The following is a 19,667-nucleotide window of genomic DNA, read 5'->3' as shown; positions in this document are numbered from 1 at the left end:
AAAAAAAAAATATGAACTCAAACTTATATAAAAAATAATTATTTTTCGTACGTGGTATATATTTACCATTAAAAAAATATATATATTATTGTAAATATATGAACATCAGGAAAAAAAAAATGAACGAAAACAGCACAAAATAATACATCGAATAATAAAGTTATCAGGATGTTTTTTTTCTTCCATTAACAATAATTTAACATCAGATGCCTATATTACGGTTTCTTTTAATTTTTTCACATTGGATAAAAATTACAAATACAGTAGTAAAAATGAAAGTTTTAAGTAATGAAATATTTTTTTTCATCTTTTTTAATACTAACTAAATAAAAAAGCTAATAAAAGTTCAAAGAGAATAGTATTAAAAGAGAATCAACATTAGAGAAGGATTTATTTTAATTATCATTATATTCGTACATGAATATAATTCGTAATTTATTCGTATATGAATGAGTTGTAGTAAGAAGACGCACAATTCTTCAACAACTAATTACACAGTTTTCTATAAATTCTGTATGTTTAATTAGATAGTAATTTTGTGCGAAAATTTATAAAAATTTATGTGTATAAGTTGGGAATTTATTTAAAAGTTTTATTTAAATTTTAATTTTATTCTACGTTTTTTAAAGAGGAGGATAAAAAGGAAAGATGTATTGGATTAAGGAAGCAAATATAATTAGAAAATATAAATATAATTAGATACATAGATATATAATGGAGAAAAAAAATTAGAAATAATAAGGAAAAAATATATAAAAAGGGAAAAAAAATTATAAAACAAAAAAAAAATCATGAATTGTGATTATATATAATAAATGTACTATAATATGCCTATACATCAAAAGAATTATGAAAAAAATGCGATCCAATACAATTTGGGAACACAACTTTTTTAAATAAGGTTTTAATTATTCTTTATAGTCGGAATATTGTTGTCTTCATTAAAGAAAAAATATATTTGGTGAAACTTTGTGCACTGTTTTTATAATCGGGATAATAATTTACTATCGAATCTCAAGCCTAACTTTGAATGTAAAATTAAATTGGTTTCAGTACGTTTTTAGCGAAATTAATAGTATGAAAAATATTTTAAAAATGGACTTTTGTATCTCTACGCCAAATTTGGTTTGGATTATTATTTTACATTATTCCATTCTCTAATGGAAGCTTTGAATTTCTGCCACAGAACTGTTACTAATGCAACACGATGAACCCAGTTTGACATCAATCTTAAAAAAAAAATTAAAAATCTTTTTAAAACATATGTTTTATTTAATAGAAATATATCATACGATAATCATGGAATGTATTTGATTTGATGGTTTATAATGTTGATCTAATTAAATGAAATTAAAAAATTAAAATACTTTTGAGCGCGTTATAAAAAAAAAACATAAAATTAATTTTTTATTTAATTGTTAGATATAAATGTTTAAAAATTAAAATATGAATGTTGCTTAATTGGCATGAGTTTTTTCCTGGTTTATTGATTTTTTTTTTAAATTTCCCTTGTAAAATGGGATTAATTAATTTTTTAAATCTTTTAGAAATTTCGTTGTTGGAATAGCCTAACAATATTTTACAAATCTATTTCAGATGTAGTTGAAAAACTGCACATATTTTTACATATTTTTGGAATTATTAAAAAACTTTTAAATTTGTAATATTCCAATTTTCATATCATAAAATATTTATAAGTATATATTTGGTACTGCATATACAAATGTATGGATTATTTTATTTGCACTAATTTTAATTTATATCGCAAATCTTAATATCAAAATTTTTTTATGGCTGGACATTTTTATAACTTTTAATTTAAAACAAACTAGTGAATAATTGTTAATATAAATTATAAGATGTAATTTGTGTAATAAAAAAAAATTTGGTTAAGATTTTAACTGTGCTTGTATTAGTGGATGATAAACTCTGTACTAACCAAGATGTTTTTCAAGAATATGTGGTGCTACCTAAGAACTTATACTTACCATAAACCTCAAAATTTTAAATTTATTATTTCTTGAGTTGTTGATGACCTCAATTACAGTTACTTTTCTTTTAAGATAATAACGTTTAGAATATTGCATTTGTAGAGGTGTTAACACTAGTCACATCGCATAAATATCAGAAATAATTCATCAGAAATGAAACAGGTATAAATCCAAAGATGATTTAATTTCTTAATGATTTTAACCGTTATAGATAGCTATAACTTAAAAACCATAAGATATAACAAATGGTGATACTCCTTGATTATATGATATAAAACATTATAGTTTATATCTAATAATGAAAATATAATAATATTTTATAAATATTATACATGGTATACGTTATTAATTTGTAGTGAAAACTAAGTTAGTAGAATTGCCTAAAATTTGAGTTAATTGGGTTTAAACTGTTCTCAGGACATATTAAGTTGTGATAAATTGGTTAAATCAAGTTGGTTTTCATTGAGTTAATAAGACTTAACCGATTTAACGCAACTTAAGACGCCCCATGGCGATTTAAACTGAATCAACTTAATTTTTAGGCAATTCAATTTAGGCGTCTCGTCCACTGGGAAGAGAAAACTAAGAAAAGCTGCAAAAAATCAATTCGTCCGAATTCGTTAGACAATGTACGAAGGATTCAAATACGTTGCTCAGTGGGGGACCGTGTGTACTAGCCCCATATCTTTCGTCAATTTTTCTTCGAACAGGTGCGAAGTACGGATCTCGTTTTGCTGAGAATTATTTGCGAAAAAAGTGACAAATGGTCTGTAAAAGTTAATTTAAAAGAAATGTGTCCTTTCTCATTCGAAAATAGGAGAAGTAATGGTCATTGTCGATTTGAAGATTATGCATAAATGAGAAAATTCACTGAACTCGTTTCTTTTGAGTAAATGTTTCACCAACGTTTTCCGTCTTTATCGATATCGCCTGTGCCTGAAACGTTCGATTACTTAAAGGTGACAATTCCAAAGCGATAAATTCTTCATTAGAAAACCCGTTCTTGAGAGCTATCTGGTCTACTACGAATCCGGACAAATGCTGAGGGAATGGACTATCGGCATTCGTAGGAACGGCGTTCGTACGAATTCGTAGCTTCGCAATTCGCAGCTTTCCGCTCCCGGTGGGCGAGAGGCTGTACCTAGTTTTCACCACCGCCATAAAAATATTTTACATGTTCACTCCCCTATCCTCTACAATTTTTTGTTGGATTTCCGCTGGATCATAACATTGGCATGTAGTCTATCTTTTGAGTGTATTGTTAACTTTTTGATACTTTTAATCAATTAAATACAAAATACTAAAATGAAAACCAAGTAAGATAAAAAAATAATTAAAAGAACTTATGAAGTGAATAATAATGATAAGAATTTAAAATTAATAATAATAAGCTAATGATCCTGTAATAGCTACGGAATGAACTTAAAAATAAGAATACAATATTAAAAAAAAAATTAAAATTTGTACCTCTACAACCCACAAGGCTAAGGGTGCAGTACTTAGTAAGGAAGTATTGTACTAGACCAATGGTTGTGCAAGGAGGTGGTTTGGTCAGAATCACACTCGATCGCCAGATTTTTAATCAATTTAAGGATACCCAATTTATGAGGCTGAGAGAAACCGAGGAGGGCTCTAGAACCCCCATCGTTGAGGCTACGGTATAACAGAAAACAATTATTTATCTGCCCAGCCGGATTAGAACTCGGGTTCTTGGAGTTAGTAGCACCGTGCCTTACCACAGTGCCACCTTGCTCCCTATACAAAATACAAATACATTATAAAATATAAACAAAGAGTAAAATACCATATATAATATTATATTACATACAATATGTATATATTTTAAGAATATAAGAATCCGTTTCTATAATTTGAGTTTTTGCGACTGATCGAAAAGATTAAAATGACTGACATGGTTATGAAACCTCAATTAGAAAATATGAAGACGCTTTGTTAGGAAAATTGAATTCTGAAATGAATTTGTTCTTTAGGGTTTTTCGTACCTTTACATGCGAATCGACAAAAACTGTGATGAGTTAACAGTTTTTGGCTATTCGCGCCTCCAGGACTTGTCGGATCGTAAAAGTGCCAAGCATGAAAACATCTTAAAATCTATCTATCACTATTTTTTCGGTTGGCTCAACAGACCTTGTTGATCTTTGACCCCCAAACCAGCCTTTTTCCACGTCTGCTTATCTTGGGCAGTCCAGTTTACTGCATACGGCTCTTTTGCATCTTTGTTGATTCGTCTATCTAGTTTTTGGTCTCTTGTCAACTCTACTAACACTCATTGTTGTGTAGAGGCATCCTGATGGACTGCTTCGAGCCTCAAGTCCCGCCCATTTTAACCTTCTTGTCTTTATATCATGAAATATTGACTGATTAGTCTCTACAAGCGGCTCAAATTGCATCTGTCTATCTGTATAAAATTAAAAAAAAAATCCATTCTATTAGATTTGTCAGAGTTAAGCGAGCAGAAGAAAAACTGGAGAAGATTAGATCAACTATTCCCTCAAGGAATACTCTACATGCAACTGTTATGATCCATCAGAAATCAAATTTCCAAACAGTGTTGTTTGGAATAAAATATGTAACGCCCTGTACATAGAATTTATTTTCATAACTTTTTAGTCGAATAATCCATTTATATTACTTAACTTTAGAGATTTTCAGAATAGTATGATTTATAATATGGACTTTCTCTATCAGTAACGTTTACTCTGTATTAATCTAAAGATTCTCACACATTCAAATGATATAATGCTAAATGACCTAATAATAATCGTCTTCTCAAATCTGTATAAGTGAAAATGCAATGTTCATTTATTACTTATCTAATATTTCGGAAAGCTCAACCGATTTACACGCTGTTTTTTTTCCAAAATATTCGGCGTCGCCCAGGGAAGGTTCTTAGCTATTGAAATATATTTAAACATCATGAACAATGAACATTATTGGTACATAGATCAGAAAGTATATATTTGAATGAGGAAATAAATTCCTAACGAACCAAACAAACAATCAGTGAAATCGGATTATTTACATAGATAAGGCATGTTGAACGTTTTTCGAAGCTGCTCTAACCCGCTTGAGAATAGGTCATACTCTCCTCACGCACTCTCACCTGATCAGAAAACTGCCATCTCCAACGTGCAAATATTGTCAGTCCATTCTCACGATTAGACATAATTTTGAAGAATGTACTCACTATTTGCCAATAATAAATAGGACAGGACTAAAGTTAAAATTACATTAGTGTTTGAATTTTTAAAAGCACGTCGCCTTCTTTCTAAATAACTCCTCTTCTATTTTAATTTTTTTTTTACTTTTATCATGCCATAGGCGTTGATGACCAGAGGGTTTTACGCCTTTAAGCAACATTCAACAACAACAACAACGTTTTTCGTATATTTTTGAAATTTTGTTATAGTATTTTTGTATTCAAGACATAAAAATTATTATATGTACAAAAATGTTTAATTCGAACAAACATTCAATAATGCTCATTCAAACTCAACATTCTCATTTCTAGCAATTACGAGCCATTGCCAGGTCTGATATTTTATTATAAATAATTAACAATATGATAATAAATAACCAATGTTTTCAAGTGTAGTCATCATAATCGTGTAAATTATGATTTATTTTTGGAAGAAAAAAGTTGACTATGAAGTAGATTGTTGTAGGAAGATAGTTTGGGTGAAGGTGAATTAAGGTACAAAGTATTAGAAAAAACTATTTAATTTTGAACAACATTCCTGATTGAAAAAAATTGAGACTGACAGTCTTCTACCTTGTTGTTGTTGTTTGTTTGTTGCTTAAAGGCGTAAAACCCTCTGGTCGTCAACGCCTATGGCATGATAAAAGTTATAAAAAAATAAAATAAATAAATAAATGAAAAATAGAAAAACAATAGAAAAATAATTAAAAAAAAAATAAAATAAAATAAATAAAAAACATAAAAATCGAAGAGGAGTTATAATTTATAAAGAAGGCGATGTGCTTTTAAAAATTTTAATACTCGTGTAATTTTAGCTTCCTCATCTGCAAGAGTTTCGGATAAATTTAGGGTCAGTCCTATCCTATTTATTGTTGGTAAATAGTGAGTACACTCTTCAAAAAGATGTCTAATCGTAAGAATGGACTGACAATATTTGCACGTTCGAGGTGTCAGTTTTCTGATCAGGTGAGAGTACGTGAGGAGAGTATGACCTATTCTCAAGCGGGCCAGAGCAACCTCCTCCCTACGGCTGCTGCGGTTCTACCTTTTTCAATCATGATTAATCCTAACGAAGTCCTACAAAGTGGGACGAAACGTTGTTCAACATTAAATAGTTTTTTCTACTATTTTATACCTTTATTGATGGCCACCTGGATATCACCCTACAATATAATTTTTTTTTTAATATAGAAGTAAAACCTAGAAGTAAATTGTTTACATTCTTTTACTAACGAAATAAATATTTTTTTAAAAAACATATACACTGAATAATTGATTTAATTAATGATTGAATCATTTCATCTGCTGGTGGCTTTTTAATTTAAGTGAATTAAACAATATTTTTTTAACAAAAAAAATATCAACATTTACTCTCTGGTTAAACAAAAATATAACGTGCTCCTTTTTTTCCCTAATGTTAGCAGCATAGAAAAGTAAATCAAATTAAACATTTTACTAATTTTCTTTAAGTCATTAAGAAAGTATATTTGACCTTAAATTTTTTTTATAATTTTCGAAGTTCCTGATAAATATATAGTAAAAAATAAATTATTTAAGTTTTTTATTTTTGTATCCTAGCTGCCGAAGATTGGGTTGTATTAATTAAAATTATTAAAAAAAATAATAAAAATCCCAAAGTCGAAAAATTTCACTCGCATTTTAGATTCAAGATATCAGTGAACAAATTCGGCTCCATGACTAGTCAAATTTGTATTTGAACATAATCTATTCCAATTTTGATGAGATTTTTCATGGATTGTGCAGATTGATATCTAGTCGGTTCCTTATCGATTTCATCAGATTCTGTCTACTTTCACTTACACATGCGTACAATTATTTTAGTAAACACCTAAATCTAGGAATTGGCTCATCCAATTTGGCCAATTTGGTGTTGAGGGATTTATGTGAAAAAATTATATTATCAATCATTAGTGGACCCGTTGTTTCGTACCAAACCCTAATAAATCAGTCTTGACGCAATCCTCCTTCGTTTCGTTCTAGGCCTCGGACGTCTACTCGTCGGTTAATTATTAATTAAGATTTTAGGGATCCGTTCTTCATCTTATTCGACGCAATGCTTGTGTGACCTAAATTCTCCCATTAACTTATCCTTTTTCGGTCCGAATATTTTATTTTGGAAAACCTTACGAGAATACGTTTTGCATAGGTAAAGATCAAAAGATCAGTAGGAAGGATAATAGTTTTGAAAATTCTGACTTTTAATTTTCTGGATAGAAAGCGCTAACCAAGTATTCCGGAATTGAAAACTAGCATTTTCCTTGTTACAAACAAATCATTAAAAAATAAAATTTGTTTCCAAACTTTTGAAATATTGTATTAAAAACAAAAGTTAAATATGTACCACTACAACCCATTGGGGGTGTACACTGTTACTACAACCAACGGTTGTGCAAGGAGGTTATTTGGTCGGAATCATTCTCGAACCAGATTTTTAAGAGGCTCAGGCTACTGATCCTCGGTTAATAAACACTTGAAATATAAGAGTGATTATTGTGTTCTCAATTGATTAATTATTATACCCTTATTAATAAAATACAATTTTATGTGCTGCAATAAATATATATCTTAAAAATTATAATGATTGTGCTGTTTGCAATAGAAAAAAATACAAAAATACCTACTAGGAGTGATGCGGAAGTTGACCTATGCACATGACAGAAATTTTTTTATTCTAAAGGAAAAAAATTAATTAATTGTAATATGTATTTATTTCCAAAATATAAATTAGATCGTTAAATACTTACACATCCTTTATTTCTTAATGCTTTTTGACTTATTATGAATGAATTGTTGGTAAAGTAATCAGCGCTTAACTGATAATTAAACGCTCGAGACGAGAATAGGAGGCTGGTCTGTAGCTTTGAATTTAAATTTGGCCCAACCGTGAGAGGTATTAAAGTAATAAAAAAAAAATGACCAGCTATCGTTTTTATTAGCACTATAATGGTTGTGATTATTTTAAACACTAAAATATAATATTTTTTCAAGATTTTCGCTCTGCGAATTATAAAGTGGATTCTACATTCTTCGCAGCATAACTAAGAGAGGTATGTTCAGATGCCCGTTTATTTACCGTTTTCAATAATTATACACCGGAGAGGAGATCTTCAACGATGAACGAAACATCAACAACATAAATTTGTCAAACCTATAATCTACATGAGATTTTAAAATGTAGCCAGGAGAGGGGGGCCAATTTTAGGGGCCCACTGACTAAAAGGGTCAACTATAATGCTTCTAATTTAGTTATTAAAGGGGCCTTCTCTATTTTAACTAGTCGCAAATTAATAAGCTAAAAACTGCGGAATGTAAAATACGGAGGCAAAAACTGGCTCAAAGAGCGATGATAATGGATCCAGTATCGGCAACACTCTCCTTTCCTCTTTCTCACTACCTCCCCCCACTCTCTCTCTCTCAACATCACTGTCTCTTTACAATCATTATTAAAAAACATATTACACCAGATTTACAACTGTAAATATTAATAAAATAAATTCGAGATACAGTTGAACCTGCGGACAAAATTTTATTTTTAATTTTCGTATTATTTAAAAACAACCAAAATTAAAACTTCAACGGAAATTTAATAATTATACTTTTTGAAACCAATCTAAATCTACAAATTACAATAATTCGCTCAGCAAAGCAATAACTAATCAACTAGCTCTAAATGGGGTTTATTCTCTATAGTTTAATCTTAATCTATTATTTATCATATATTTACTTCTTGAATATATTTAATACAGTTGTAAATATCAATATAATAAAAAAAAAATTGGTCTAGTTGTTCTTATCAGTGATGTGGCGAGAGGGGATAGAGTGGGCTCAGGGATCCTCAGGTCGATTGTGTAAATATTATATATATTATTTTATCATTATGTTATTTTATTTATTTATTTTTCATACAGATAGTTTGATTTTGTTCATCTTGTCTATTTTTTTGTTTGTGTATATTTTAAGAGAGTTTTTTTTTTATTATTATTTTTTTCTTTTATTTATTCTAATTTTAGTATGTATGAGATCATTCATCACTATTACCTATTGCCCAGAACTGTGTGGCAGATTGTAATATCTATCAATAAATAAAATCTGTTTGAATTTATTTTAAGAGAGATTTTATTAATTTTTATGTATTTTTGTTTTCTTTTCCATTCTTATTTTATTTTATTTTAGTATGAATGTGATCATTGATCACTATTACCAAGTGCCCACAATAGTGTGGCAGATTGTAATATCTATCAATAAATAAAGTTTACAAAAAAAAAAAGTTGTTCTTATCAACAGCAAATATTCTTGGGTTGGTCGAGTGCGTCCGATTTGAAGTCTAGACAATTCTTATCGCCTACTTTTTTGAAATAATGGCTTCCATAAGGGCATTGTATGATTAATCACTCAAGGTTTTGATCTATTGTGTTAACCTAGGTTACCTGCCATTTGTTTAATACCTTGTGTCGGATTTACACTATCCGATTTTTCTGCACTTTTTTTATTTTGTATAAAATCGGGGTCAGGGGTATCATTTTTCGATGCCCTCCGTAGCAGGTTGTACCAGAAAGGGAGGTTGTGAGTGAGTTTTGTATTATTTTATGCTTGAAAAAAGCCCGGGTGGGACCGGGTTTCGATATGACAACTTTTAGATTGGTATACTCGCCCGGTGCCACGCTGCTACCGCTGCCTCCTTATTATAAATTGTTTGAGATTTAGCTATGTTTAATTAATTTCCTAAAGAGTATGACCCGTGACCGTCACGGGATACATTGTCAATGGGTTAAAACTGCCTATAACAATAAAAAAAACCTGATTGAACATCATTTAAAGTAGAGTCAATTTTCTTGGAGCCCCCATAGAGGTGTTTACGATCAGTAGTGAATTTATTTTGTGAAAACTATATCTCGGAATTCATTAGACGTACAGATGTTTATTAGGACATCGAATTAAATCTAGTTTAATGTTCTATAAAATGGTTTATTATTAGTATCTTCATTGAAGAACTAGTTACCATAAAATTTGACAAAATAAATTCACAAAATGTTGATTTCTTGATGTTTTTTAAAAAACGTTTGGTTGGCACATATGTATATCATTTCTCATATTTTAGATAATTTATTATGCTTTTATTTGTGTTCTATGAAGCTTTTTAGTGTTGTAAGTAGTTTTATTGGTAGCTCCAAATGAAAAAAGAGAGAAACTATTAGTTTTTTCTTGAATAAAATAAACTTTATGGGAGCGCACTTTTTTAAATATTTTCCTCTTATGGCTATTTACTGTATTCGTTGTATAGTGTAAATAAAAATTGATCCAATTTCTAAAAGAAAATAAGATTTTTTTTTTATTTGACTTAAAATAACTCAAAACATTTTTTTTTTAACATTCATAAACAGCCGCCATTGTTCATCCCCCTAACAATTGGCAGACTCATCAATTTTGACAAAATTATACACAGTTTTCATTAAAGCAATCAAACATTGGGGTAAAATAACTGATTTTTTTTCTCCTCTTGAGCTCTTGTACTAAATATATACTTGTACTATATAATACTTGGCCGACATATTTTCTTAAAATTTTGTGAATTTATTTTGTCAAATTTTATGGTAACTAGTACTTCTACGAAGATACTAATAATAAACCATTTTATAGAACATTAAACTAGCTTTAATTCGATATCCTAATAAACATCTGTACGTCTAATGAGTCCTGAGATATAGTTTTCACAAAATAAATTCACTACTGATTTTCATCTGTTTTTTTTTTTTATTGTTATAGGCAGTTTTAACCCATTGACAATGTATCCCGTGACGGTCACGGACAGAGCGTCAAGTACCAAACGGTTTATCCCGTGACAGTCTCGGATAAGAACAAGTTTCTTTTTTTTTTAACTTAACCTATATTTTTTATGTCATCTAAAATATTACATTTATGAAAAAAATTACATTTGTTGTCTTTATCGGTTTTTTTTTTAAGTTTCAAAAATTTTATTTATTGATAGATATTACAATCTGCCACACTGTTGTGGCCAATAGGTAATAGTGATCAATGATCACATTCATACTAAAATAAAATAAAATAAGAATGAAAAATAAAATAAAATCTCTCTTAAAATATATACAAACAGAAGGATAAAGAAAATGACCAAATCAAACTATGTGCATGAAAAAATAAATAAATAAAATAATGTCAAGTCATATATACACTCCCATATACAATATTTATACAATCGACCTAAGGATCCCATAGCCCACTCTATCCTAACGTGTGAGGGGTAAAGCAGAGCCCATAAGATCCCAGCGCATCCCTCTCGCTGCATCACTGATAAGAGCAACTGGACCATTTTTTAAAATTTATATATTGATATTTACAACTGTATTAAATATATTCAACAAGTAAATACAAGGTGAGTTATATTACAATGGCATGATACATATATGTGCAAAATCTACCTATTGGTAGAACTCTTCCAATACTAATACAATTTAACGTATCACCAACTTTCAGACACGTACTCTCCGTAACAGGCGCTATTTTTTATCCCCGCTATGATTAGCAGATTCATCAATTTTGACTTTTAACTGTATATAGTTTTCTTTAAAGTAATGAAAAAATGGGGTAAAATGACTTCTTTTTTCCTCCTTTTGGGCTCTTGGACTATAAGGATTCCCCCAGCCTGCCTCTTACTGATTACTTAGTGTAGTCGTAATCAGCGGAGCGGTTGGAAGGCAGGGATTGGATCATTGTGGTGACACCAGATACACGGGGTCCTTCGTGACCTCTTTTATTCATGAAGCGGGTCTTCATTAGGACGTTGATGGATTAAATGATAATGGATGCACGACGGAGCACTGGGAAATATGACGGAGGCGGGCTGTACAAGGTGCAAAAGTTCTCTATGCTACTCCCAAATAGTCTTAAAATACCCAGAATTAGTGAATAGGTATCAATTATTCATAAGAGCGTCCGTCAGCCAGTTTCTCTGGGATATTTATACCACCTTGTTTTATCTAATTTTCTTTCAGCATTTTCCAAAGGTCACAATCGAAGAAGAACAAGTGTCCCGAATATTTTTCTCTTATTTTATTACATAACCGAATCGTGAAACGAATTACGGACAATTTTTTTGATTGATTTTTGAATTGAAATAATTATTAATTGGACTGATCAAGCAAACAATTTTTTTTTTGATTTCCTACCAGAAATTTCCAAGAGTTGGATCTTCCTATCTCTTCAGTTACAATGGTTATTATAAATTATCAAATAGAATTATTGGGAAAAAATATTTAAAACCACATTTTAAAAAATGAAACTATATAAGAATATTTTTCTTTTTTTAACAATTTTATTTTATATGTATAGACATTTTAGTGATGTTTCGGCATTTCAAAATTTTTATTTCCATCTATTTCTTCACGCCAGTCATCCCAAAAAAGTTTTTTGTTTTCTTTTTTGGCCAAGACTCCCCATTGGAGTCCTATACTGCCTAACCATGGTTGGAGGTCAAAGTTCTTTATTTTGTGGGACCGCCACTCAATGAAAAAAGTCAACATCCCAGGCCGGATTCGAACCGGCACCGCCAATAGACATCAAAATGGTAAGACTGTGTCTTAACCACTGAGCTATGGGCGGCCCACCAAAAAAGTTTCTGGTATTATAAATACAACTCTATAGAAACATTACCCAGCCACATGAATTGGGTAAACATCTGGCGGTCGAGCGTGATTCTGAACAAATCACCTCCTTGCACAACCGTTGGTCCAGTAACAGTACTTCCTTATAAAGTACTGAACCCCTCACCATTCATGGGTTATAGTGGTACAGATTTTGATGGAATTTTTTTTTTCGAATTTTTTTTTATTTATGGAAATATTAGATAACAATTTTTCTTAGTGCTTTTTCAATATATCCATTAAAATTCATATATTAACAACATATTTCCGGACTATAATTTTTAAATTTAATATTAATTTAATAATAATAATAATAAGTTAATATTAAATATTAACAATTCTATTTTATACAAATATGTTTATTTTATGATATGTTGGTGACGTTTTGGCCTTTTTATTTACGGCCATTTTTCAACTTATTCACCCATCTTAATAAACTTCACTTGATATTATAAATACGACTCTATCGAAATATCTTTTAAACAAGATTTTACAATATATCTATTAAAATTCATACTTTTCAGAACTATAATATTAAAATTATTAAGAATAATTGAGGGAAAGTATTCTTAGCACCTTGCTAAGCCTATAAGAAAAAACGATTTTATTTGTCAACAATTTTAATTTATAAAAATATCTATATTTTAGATATGTTGGTGGCGTTTCGGCCTTCTCCATATTTCTGCTCACTAGTATAATAATTATAAATACAACTCTATAGAAGTATTAGTTGACAGTTTTTCTCGTTTTTTCCCCACAATATATTAATAAATATTACACTTAAAATTCATATATTAGAAACGTACATTACTTTTAAAATTTATTTAAATCAATATCATATTTTATTCCTTTTTCGGGTCAAAATATATTTTTTATATTCTATTTTTCAAATTAATTTGGAAACTAATTTTAATAACTTTTTTTATTTTTATAAAGATTTTAACAACCATCTTATTTTTATTTTATCCATATTTTATTACTCTTTGACACAAAGATAGACTATTTGCTGTTGTTGCTAAATTAGTGCACTCTGTTGGGGATTTTATTAAACTATTTTTGTTAGATGAAGGACAGTTCGTTATGTTTTTAGTTTATTTAGCAGTTCAGCATATGATGCATTTAAATGCTTGCTATCCGTTCTGTTATTTATTGCATAATTTTGGTTTTCATTTATTTTAATAGATTCTAAAATCTTTCTTCTACTGTTTTTTTCCCTTATAAGGTATTTCAACATCATAAGGTCCTAAGAATATTTTTTCTCAGTCATTCATTAATAATTAATAATTGAAAAATGAATTCCATCCAAAAATGATATACGAATAAAAAATTTGTAATAATTTTCTCTATAAAACAATATATTTATTATTTTATTGAAAATTTAAAAAAACAAAACATATTTTAATGGTAATTGTTTTTTTTCAATAAATAGTAAAAGTAGTTAAAACATAATTTTGTGAAAAAATAAGTAACGTCTGGAATAAAACTTTGTTACATCGACTGTAAGTTGCGTTTTTCACTTAACGTAGTTTTTCCATTTTCAGAAATTTTTACAGTTTTCCGAAAACTTAAAAAATATGAGTGCCTTCGTTTTGTAGCAAACCCTTTAGTTCTTTATTAGTTATTTCGTTATATTCGATTTTATCGGTATTTAGAGTTTAGAATAGTCTAAAATAGGAAAAAAAAATTTTGGCGTCCATATGGTATAGCTTTTATTATACATTCATTTGCTACAATTTTAACAATAAAATTATTATTAATAATTTAACATAGCTTAAATAAAAATTTACGCCTCACATCAAAATATTTAAAAACGTTTTGCGGGCTATTCTGCCCAGGTCATTAATTACAAGTCAAATCACCCTATGAAACAATAAATTAATAGGGAATCATATTAATTATCAATAAACTTATGCCTAGTTACGTATTTTGTCAAAATTTCATTAATTTTTAAAGATTTTAATTTTAGATCAACTTAACATTATCAACTGTCAACTATTTTTAACCTTCCATACACTCAGGTGGTGTTTATTTATAATTTTTAATAATGTTTAATTATAATTAATTTATTTCAAATAGAATTTTGGTCTATATTTTTATTTCTTTTTTTATTAAAATTAATTGTAAATGGTAATATTAAATTTTTCTTAAATTCTCTGCACAATGTTGATTCAAATTCCTTGTATCTGTTTTAAAATTTATTGTATAATTGTAGTTCTCTGATATATAACTTGACTCAAGTATTTTTCTTTTGAATATATTGTTTTCTTTATGAAAAATTATGGCGTTATCAAAATCAAATTTATTTTTGGCTGCATGCTGCACTAGTGCTATTTTATAGGAATCCTTCTCCTTATTTCATTTATCATTTCTGTGTTGATACATTGTATCCCCCAACAATTGTTTAATTTCACATATATAGACAGCTGGATAATTTAAACACGAAATTTTATATATCAATCTAGATATAAGATTAGGTAACCTTATCAATAATTAAAATGATTCTTTATTAATATATTGTTTTATAGGATGATTTGACTTTTTAAAATAATCAGTGATTATACATATAGATAACACAAAAAGTGAGGAGTAAATGTATATTAAAATATGGTAAATTATTAATAATGATGTTCTTGTTAAAGTTGTTACAAATAAATGTATAATAAAAACTGTTAATTGTTAGATTGTCCTAGAGGATGGCAGAATTGTCCGAAACGTTGAACTGTTGATGATGTAATAAAGAGTTTTGAGTCTTAACATGGATACCAATTATTTAAACAGTACGATGCAGTGTTAAATAGTTTGAGTTGTTTAACAAATAAATAATTTTTTTTTTTTTTTTTTATGCGCTGGGATCTCTTGAGCTCTGCTCTACCCCTCACACGTGGGGGATAGAGTGGGCTCAGGGATCCTCAGGTCGATTCTGTAAATATTGTATATATTATTTTACTATTATGTTATTTTATTTATTTATTTTCCATACAGATAGTCTGATTATGTTCACTTGTCTATTCTTTTGTTTTTATATATTTTAAGAGAGTTTTTAAAATTTTATTTTATTTAATTTTTTTTATTTATTTATTTTATTTTATTTTTTTACTTATTTATTTTATATTTTTTATTTTAGTATGTATGAGATCATTCATCAATATTACCTATTGCCCACAACTGTGTGGCAGATTGTAATATCTAGCAATAAATAAATCTATCAATAAAAAAAAAAAAATTTTTTTTTTTAAACGAAACCGCGAATAACATACTATGGATACTATAGCTGAAGTTATTTTAGCAACGCAAATCAGTTATTTAGTCAGAAGTGGCCAGAAGCCTTAGAGGGAATTAAGCAACTTTCTACAATCCTCATTCGCCTTGAAAGCCAATATATCCATTTTAATACAACGCAGGATGCAACAGGTTGCATCTGTTATATCCTATTTTATATCTGTTTTTTCTTTGTTGTAATTTTTCAAATCATGAAATTCTTGAATGTCTTCATGATAGGAAATTTGTGGTTATGGTACAAGAAAAAAGGCAATCATTTCACCCAAATTTTTGATTTACTTTAGTGAAAACTACGTATAATTTCTAGTCAATATTGATGAGTCTGCCAAGTGTGGATAGAGGGAATGCAAATGAGGGAATTAAATAATTATGGGACCTTTAGAAACCCCAAAACATTCCTCTATGTTATCTGTTACGTATAGTTTTAAATTGAATTAATCGCAAACCCTTTAATATTTCAATTTGAACATAAATACCCCACTTTCAGAAGAAACTGCATATACAATGGATATAGGTAAAGTGATGATAGAATTAATTGATAGTGTATTGTGTATAATATATTTTAAAAATACATTTACTGCTCAAGTGTTATTATTTTTTTTATTCAATTACTAATTCCCTCATTAAAAATTTAATTTAACGTTAACTATCTTTCTAAAGACATATACCAGCTCTAAATAAAAAAGATCTTATTTATAGAGAGAAAATCAAATTTAAATATGAATTTTAGACTAATACTTATGGTACAAAAGTCCAGGAGGAGAAAAAAGGCAGTTCGTTTATTGTTGCTCAAAGGCGTAGAACCCTCTGGTCATCAACACATGCTAAAAGTTTTGTAAAAATTAATAATAAATAAAATTTAAAAAAAAAAAATTAAAATCGAAGAGGAGTTATAATTTATAAAGAAGGCGATGTGCTTTTAAAAATTCAAACGCTAATGTAATTTTAGCTTCGTTATCTGTGAGAGCTTCTGATTAATTTGGGGTCAGTTAGAAAAAAGGCAGTTATTTCACCCCAATTTTTTATTATCTTAATGAAAACTATGTATGATTACTAGTCTGAATTGATGAGTCTGCTAGTGACTGTTTCAAAACGTTAAAAAAAAAAATTAATTTTTTATTCCATGCTTTATATCTTCAAAACAACCAAAAACTCTATAATATCTAATATAACATAATTTAATGTTGTGTAATTTTTTTAAAATATGAGCCCTAGTAAAAATATTTAAGTTGAATAGTTTCCGAAATATTTGAAAAGTAGTGTTATGTATACTGAAAAATCAGTAAATATGGAATTTATTTTGCAAAGACTTTATCTCCGTAACCATGAGATGTACAGATGTCTATTAGCACTCAGATTAAAGCTGGTTTAATGTGTTCTAAAGTATTTTATAACTTAATATATAGGCTTTTCACTTTCTTGAGACTGATTATTATTGTTCAAATAAAATCAATTGTTTCTAAAGTCTCAAAACATTCTTTATTCGGCCTTCTTATAATCTTTTTTTTAAAATTTATTTAATGTAATTAACAACTGTACAAAATAATTAGGTAAATATGTTGTATGTTTCATATACACTTGTAAATCTTGGGAAGGAACCACCCATTGGTGGTACTTCAAACATTAATTTAAATTAGAAGATCCCGTGGCCATCTTCTTTTCAGACGCCTTGGAGGATTATCAGGGATTGTTAGGGATGAAAGATTAAGAATTAATGGGTTAAGGAGTTTGGAATGAAGAGACGCTTATCTGTTTTGGGTCAAATCTGCAACGAATGGTCTTTGTGAAGGAGTTTATTTGTAACGATATAAGGAGCATCAAGGATTTTACGTAGGATTTTGGATTGTAACGATCTTGTAACGATAATCTTAAATACCAATTTAAACTCACATAAATTATTTTAAAAACTTTTTTCGGGCTATTCTGCCTAGCTTATGATAACAAGGTGTAATAGTATTGAATTAAATATAATTAAAAGTTTTAATGTTAATGAAAGAGTGACAAAACAGAATAATTTTAACTGAAACTTATGACCTGGTAAGAATAGTCTGCAAAATGTTTTTTAAATAATGTATGTGAGTGTAAATTGGCATTTAAGATTATTCTTGATGATGGCCGAATTGGCCGAAACATTAGTGAAAAAATTGTGAGGAAATAATGTTTTGAGACTGTAACTTGTATACAATTGATTTTATTTAAACAGTATTTTATAACGTTTTTCTTCGTAGGAGTAGTAGTTTATTATCCCCATTGGCAAAATTAACCTAGATTTAGAAATTTATTTCTTGACCGCTATGAATGGAGTTACGCCAGTTTGAAAATCTTTTTAAAGTACAACTCCATAGGAAAAGTAAACTTCCTTAGGAATAATGATTAATGTATACACTTCTATATTCTTTTTAATTTATTATTTACTTTTTGACTTTTTTTTTTACCTGTTCGTTTGGTGTTAACATTATTACCTATTGCAATTTTATTTTAATTAGTTTATACATTTTCAGTTACTAATAACATTTTCTTATTATTTCTTTATTTTTATTTATCTGAGCATACTTAAAATATTAATTTTGAAACAGAAAATTTATGGAGTAAACGGAACTAATATATTAAACTCAATATTTTTGACAGATCACCATAAAAGAACAATATGAGATACACAAGACTGGGATGTAATGAGGGGTTTTGGTATATACAGTTTAGATATATACCTACAACAGTAGGCATAAACCATTTAAAGTGGGTACCCAAAATTGGAGAAAAATCTGGCGGTCGAGACTGATAGAATTACCTCCTTGCACATCTGTTGGTCTAGTAACAGTAGCTCCTTACGAAGTACTGAATCCCTGAACCTTCATGGGCAATACTTCTACAGATTTATTACTTCATTAACCAGCAAAGTTTCGTGTGAAATCTCAATGGTTTGAATTATATTAGTAACCATTTGCTTCAGAATAAACTGTTAAAGTACCTAACTTGCTTTTTTTGGAAATGAACTCCAGTTTCAAAATATACGATATTATGTAAAATATTGTATAATTAAAATATCCTGATTGTATACGAAGAGAAGATGGTAGGGGGGTGCGGTCAAAATAAAACCCAAATAAGTTGGAGTAACTTATTTAATTTCGACCAGAATTTCTAGCCTTCATTAGGGCTAAGAACTGAAAAAGATAATAACCAATGAATAGAGAAAATAAAAAATAAAATATTAACAGAATGACCTAAAGTAAATAATTACACAGAATTGAATTAAGAAAAGAAGGGGGAGGTAGATAAAATAAGATAGATAAAAGAGATAAAAGATAGGGGAAAAAAAGAGAATAAAACATAAAACGAACCTGTTAGCTTGAAATATTATCGCCAAGTGGCTTCTGCGCCGCGAACGACCAGACTCCGCATTAAAAAATACGTTATAGAGATGAAAGAGTGTTTTTTTAGAAGAAACGTTACAAGTGGGTGAAAAATAATAAGTAAAAAGTAGAAAATATTTAAAATATT

General features: G+C 28.7%; 1 protein-coding gene across 1 annotated transcript in view; it reads left to right on the top strand.

Annotated features, from left to right (window-relative positions):
* The window catches only part of nord, an 88,542-nt gene that overhangs the window by 1,044 nt on the left and 67,831 nt on the right, over positions 1-19,667 (top strand). The window lies entirely within an intron of this gene.

This window comes from Halyomorpha halys, unplaced genomic scaffold (assembly GCF_000696795.3).
Source record: "Halyomorpha halys isolate HHAL.00 unplaced genomic scaffold, Hhal_1.1 Scaffold36.1, whole genome shotgun sequence".
Lineage (NCBI taxonomy): Eukaryota > Metazoa > Arthropoda > Insecta > Hemiptera > Pentatomidae > Halyomorpha > Halyomorpha halys.
Note: the sequence above shows the minus strand (reverse complement) of the source record. Positions and strands in the feature narration are given on the sequence as shown.